The 6,000-nt window shown below is 47.0% G+C and overlaps 1 protein-coding gene across 2 annotated transcripts in view; it reads left to right on the top strand.

Annotated features, from left to right (window-relative positions):
- Window positions 1–4,660: 4,660 nt before the first annotated feature.
- SRPK2 (SRSF protein kinase 2) overlaps window positions 4,661–6,000 on the top strand; it is a 144,805-nt gene continuing 143,465 nt past the window's right edge. Inside the window, exons 1-2 of one of the 2 annotated variants that reach the window (XM_080575350.1) lie at window positions 4,661–4,834; window positions 4,940–5,018. The gene's annotated coding sequence lies outside the window, so the exon portion shown is untranslated. The remainder of the gene's footprint in view (window positions 4,835–4,939; window positions 5,019–6,000) is intronic. The other variant, XM_080575348.1, reaches the window with a different exon arrangement.

The raw sequence follows: 6,000 nt of genomic DNA, 5'->3' as shown, positions 1-6,000 counted from the left end.
ACTTTAATACTTAAATCTCAGAGTATTCCACGCTCACATAGCAGATAAATCTCTCACAGGCATGAGCAGACTGCATAGCTGCCATTCAGAGTGAAAAAGTAGGCATGAGCTCAAACCGCAGCTGCATCACTGTTGAGGAACTTTCCCTGTAATTGCTTGTGATGTGTTTGGTCAGGAATTTGGGAGCAGTCACTCATCTTCTGGTGATCCTCTCGTCCCTTGCTGACACTTCATCGGCATGAAGGAAGAAACCAACTGATTTAAACAGAGACAAAAAAGGTAATAGATTGGAACAAGAAGATGAGAGAGGTTGAGATGAGAAGGGCAAGCTGGGTAAAGGGCTGGGAAACAGGAGGAGAGGGGGATAATGATGACATTTAAGACAGGACACAGGAGGAAGTTTTACTGAAAGAGTGTACAGGAGCCTGCTGGAAGTAAAGGAGAAAGGAAAGACTCGGTGAGTGATTCCAGAAATCTGGGTACTTTGACACTACATTGACTAAACACAGAAGAAATGTTATCATAAAAACATTGCCCCAGTCTATTTTAATCCTCTTTCAGGTCTGAGTTAAGTCATGCCAGTTCATGCCCTATTTTACACTAGTACAATGCATATCTGGGTTGATGCAGCTATTTCTGGGCACAGGTAAGTTTTTAATTTGATGTCAAATCGGTGTTAAGCCAGTCTGCTTTGAACTTGGTATCTTTCTTCTTTTATTATTAATCCCAATGTACTTGATAAACAAGATTTCTCTACCAATGTTAACTCTGTGCTGCTGGCATATACTATACCATTTTGTAGATGAAAATGAAATCAGATGAGTCATCTAATTTGCTTTAGGAAGAACACAATGAATCAGTGAATGAGCCAGGAATGTGAATTCAGGAATTTCTGACCTTCTGGTTTGTTTTGTTTTCTGGAATTTCCAACACTTGCTTCCTGCTATATTTTCCTCCAGTTACATTTCCAAGATAACAGTTCTGCTTTTCTTGTTTAATGTGTTCATTGCTCCTCTTGTTAACTGAAGTTATACTCAAGCTGTGATGAGCCAACAGTCCTCCTGCCTTTAAAAACAAACACACTTTATTAGTTGCTGTTGGTAAATACTTCCTATCTTTGTCTCTGTTGCTCAAAACCAAGCAGAGAATTGTTCTCTTTGCTTTGTTTAAATCCTTGAGGGGAAAAAAAAAGTGCGTTGGCAGCCAGAAAATTCTTTAAGTGAACAAGAGGACGGACTCATTGTTAGTATGCACACACTAGTGCATCATACTTAAAGAAATGTGGAATGGGGGTGGGAACTGACGGAACAAGAGACAAACATGAAAGGCGAGAGGATGAGAAGGCTGGACTTGCATATTAATAAGAACTCTCCACCACTCAACGTTTTTTTTCTCCCTTTGCCTTATGTGATATTTCTTGTCTGTTCCATTCCGTGCAAAAGCAGCATGCAATTAGCTAATATCCTAATTTCTGAGAAAGTGCAATTCAGAGAGCACACTATCACACACTGGGAAACATAAAGCTGAAAGGAATTGGTACAGAAATTAGGGCAAAAGCTTCCAACATCCCTCTGCTCAGGGAAGAGTTGTGAATTATTCTCAGAAAGCAGACTATCATACTTACAGGATTGCTGCTAGATTGCTTTTTATTCTGTACAAATGTATTCCATTCATGCCTGAAAAGTTAATGTCTTCTTGTGTAAGTGGGATATTTCGAAGCTGGGTGGAAAGAAACCAAACATCTGTGGAGTTTCAGATGTTTGGTCCGAACAACATTATAAAGAAGTAAAATATCATTCCATAATGTTATTTTCTCCTTTCCCTCCCCTGATGTTTGCACCCGAGATCACCTAAATCTGATGTTCCTCCTTTTTGTGAAGGTCATATTACCTAAATCTCATGGTGCCCTTCCCCACTGTGAATGAGGTCTGCGGTAATCCTTGTAATAGAACAGGCACCTGTTCTGGTATTATGTTCAAAGAGAGGCAGCCAGAAACAGTTGCATTCTGACCTAGTCCACTGTTCTTCATGTTGTTTATTGATTTTACAAACATCTTCTTTTGATTTCCGGTCTTCTCTCTTTACTCATCATTTATTTTTGTAAAAGATAAGTTGCATACAATAAGACATATTGAAATGAAGATGGAGAATTTCACTGAAATGAGTGGATTCAAACAGACATAATCTGGGCAATCCATGTGCCATGAATTATTTCTGCATTTTTTTTAATTTTTTATTTTTTAATTTTCACTTACAGCTTCGGTTCTCATGGAGTTAGATTCTCAAGAGTCCGAGAAATATATATTTTTTTCTGAAATATGTTTAGCCTCTAGTTACCTTAATTTACTCTTCAGTTTAGTTAATTGTACATGGTAATCCTCTCTATACACACATGCAGAGTCTCAGTGGACTTTTTTCACTTCTGCGTGAGCATTATCCAAGCAGCTTTTCAGGAAAAAAAAAATCACAACAAAAATCAGGAAGAATACAGTCAAAAAATATGTGCTCATTGAAAGAAAGACACTGACTGGGTGGAGTACACTCACCTGGTACTAACATAATTCCTTCTCTGTTCACTAACAAATTGTTCCCAAGCCCTGATTATGTTGCTGACATTATACTCATGAGGAAAACTCCTTCCTGACTCCAGATTTGGTGAATTTGTAACCCTGCTGATGTAAGCAAAGCTCACTGCAGTTATCTAAGACCCAATTCTCCAATCAGTTCTACATATAAATCTCCCACTGAAGTAAATAGAATTGCACATGAGTAGCTGAAAAGATGATTGGGACCCTAATATGATTTCTGCTTTACAGACAAACCCAAAAGACAACTTTAAGCCAGCTCTGCCACTGAAAATAAATAAAGTCTCACCATTCCTCCATCATCAGCTGCTAGTTTCTACCATTGTCTGTACAGGCACAAGTATTCATGCAAGGGCACAACTGAACCAATGAAATTAAAATTAGCCTAAAAACAAAGGGTAGATATGTAATTTTCGTTCTTACATTCAACTATTTTTAATTTTCATGCATCTATACTTTCTAGGCAGAAAGACTTCAAAATTCCAGTCCAGCCAGATGAGTAACATACCAACATGGAAATGTGGGGTGTGTGTTTTTTTTTTTTTCCATGGAGGATGGAAAACAGAAAATGTGTTGATTTAGAAATGCAGCTGTGGTGCCTCATGTTGGCAGAGGAGAGTTGGAGTTTAGAAACTTCGTGGTCCTATTGTTTTCTGTTCACCAGGCTCCCTAGCCAGATGAAAATGTATTACACATTGTGGTATGTCCTCTCTGAGTTGTCTAGCTTTGTATTTCTGTTCCTGTCCCATTTCCAAGCTGAACTAACCACAACTACGGATTCAGTTTTCTGTCTAGTTGAAATCTCTATGATCCAATTCCTTACGACTAGTGATTATTGCTTCCCTTCACTCTCACAAGACCTTGACCACAGCTCCTTCTAGATCTTCATCCTTGTGGATTCTTTGGCTTGCCATTTAGGGAGGCAGGTCTGTCTTGAAATTTAGTGACCATCCGCTGTTATCTTTTGTTATTATGCCTTTGAATTCCAGTCCCACGCAAAGATAAAAGAGAGGCGAGACAAGCCTCACGCTCATACTGGAGTTCTCGGTCTGACCCAGATCATGTTCTGCATCAAGCATAATTAGAAATTGTGACTACACAAAATTTCAAAGTCATAACGAGTGTCAAAAATTGAGGCATGCTATGCACAGCAGAAATAGATGACAGCTTTCAACAGGTCAGAACTAGGCCATACCCAAACAGGACCTGGCTTCGTGGCCACTGTGACACCACATTACTATCATGGTCTGCGGGAAGAAAAAAAACTTGTACAGAATTGTCAGTCGTGGCAAATAACTTAGTGAGAATCACAGTTAAGGAAATCTAATTTCCCTGGATTTGTGTCATGAGGTTAATTGCTTCTGGCACCTGACCCCGCAGTTCCCGGTAAGCTGAGGCTGACCTAGCCCCAGGCAGCTGCTGGGGAGGCAGAAGGGTGCTTCCAGGGCCGCTGGGCTCCTCTCATCCTTCCCTTGCCATGACCCCGAGCACGGAGCAGCAAAGGGACGATGAGGGTGGTGTTTGGGCGGCTTCACTTGGCTCCCCAAGCTGAACAAACCCCCTCAGGGACACCCAAGGGTGGGCCCCTGGAGGTGGCTGCTGGTGGAGGGCAGAGCTGCCTCTTTCTGAGCTCAGGGAGCCCCGCACGTTGCCTGCCTCTGCCGTCCCTTCCCTGAAATCCCTCAGAACCGCGTGCATGGCGATCTGTGGAATGAGCACCAGATTTCACACAAATACTTAGGTGGTGCTTAGGGACGTGGTTTAACGGGTGATACTGGTGGTAGGGGCGGTTGCACCAGACGATATTGGAGGTCTTTATTAATGATTCTACGAAATAATTCTTTATTAGAATAAACTGCCACAAAGTTTACAGCGTCACAGTGCGGGGCGCACCCCTCAATAACAATAATAATTAATAAACAACAAGCAAAGCGGAGCCCAACAGGCTGCCACCGAGGGGCCGGGCGGGCAGCAGGCACCGACCCCTCGCCTCGCCTCAGGTGCGCTCCCGCCGCCACCTGCCGCGGCCCCGCCCCCGCCTTTCCGGCCCCGGCCCCGCCGCCAGCGCCTGCGCCTGCGCACTGGGTGTCGGCGCGGAGCCGGGCGGGGCGGGGGTGCCGCTGCTGCCGGCCGGTGCCCGGTGCGGGGACGCGGCAGGGGCAGGGCAGGGCAGGGCAAGGCGGAGCGGTGAGGACCCGGGTTCGAGTCCGGCCGGAGCGTGCTGCGCGGGGCGATGAACTCGCGCAAAGGTACCGCAGCGGGAGATGGTTTTTTTTTTGGGGGGGGGGGGAGGGGGGTGGCAGGGCAGCCGCTGCTAACGCCGTGTCCCGGTTGTTCTTCTCTCCTCCCCGCAGTGCTGGCCCTGCAGGCCCGCAGGCGGCGGCCCAAGCAGCCGGCGGCGGCGGGCAGGAGGGACAAGCCGCCCCACAAGAAGTGAGTACGGGGACCCCCCGTTCCCTGCCTCCTCCCACCGTTCGGCTGCGCCCCGTAACGGCCATCGCGGCGCCGCCCCGTCCCCTCAGCCCCGTCCCCAACCCCTCCGCGGCTCCGGGCCCGGCCTGCCCTTGTCGCCCGGCCCTCCGGGGGCCGAGCCCTCCCGGGGCACCGCCGCCACCTGGCTCTCTCCGAGCCCCCCCCGGCGGTGCCCTTCCTCCTGCCGTGCCTTGTGTTCCGCCATCTGCCCCGCACCGCCCGGCTGCGAGCAGCCCCCTGCCTGCCCCTGCCGCCTCCTCACGGCCCCTTCCCTCGCCCCAGCCGGGTCCAGCCGCCGTGGGCTGTCCGTGTTTTATTTAATTTAAGTGCCTGTTGCGGGTACTGACAGAAATCGTCGTGTTTTGCCCTCCTGTCTTCGCGTTTTCCGTCCGTTCTCGCTGTCCGATACCTGTTTTTAAGCTTACGCACGTCTCTGTCGTGCTCCCGCTCGGGCACCTCTTTCCTAGGAGCCCTTCCTGGGATAAGGCAGCTTTGGAGTTTTCCCTGCTTTAGTTTTGCTCCTCACAGCGTTACGTGCTTCTTGCGTTAACTCGAACTGCGTTTGGTTCAGTGAGACCTTACTGGTGGCTGAGGAAGCGTGACCTAGCCTCTCGGCTTTGTGTTTGTCCCTTGGGGGTCCTACTTTGTTCCGCCGGGCAAACACGCGTCCCGATGCCCCGCGCTCCCCTCTTGTCCTGATTGCCCCGTCTTTAGACCAGGGGAGCTGGATGTAACTGATGAGCACGTGTAAGTGACGGGATAAAGGTATGGCTACATGTTACAGAAAATAACGTAGCTAGGTGTAATCGATAAGCATGTGTATGTGATGGCATAAAGGTATGGCTACGTGTTATAGAAAGTAATTCAAGGGGAAGGTCCTTTTCTTTTTGATTTCTATAGGAAGACATAAAAGCCTCCACCTGATCCTGGTATTAATTTACTT

This window comes from Anser brachyrhynchus (assembly GCF_964034855.1).
Source record: "Anser brachyrhynchus genome assembly, chromosome: 1".
NCBI classification, from domain to species: Eukaryota; Metazoa; Chordata; class Aves; order Anseriformes; family Anatidae; genus Anser; species Anser brachyrhynchus.
The sequence above is the reverse complement of the archived record's forward strand: the minus strand, read 5'-3'. Positions and strand labels throughout refer to the sequence as shown.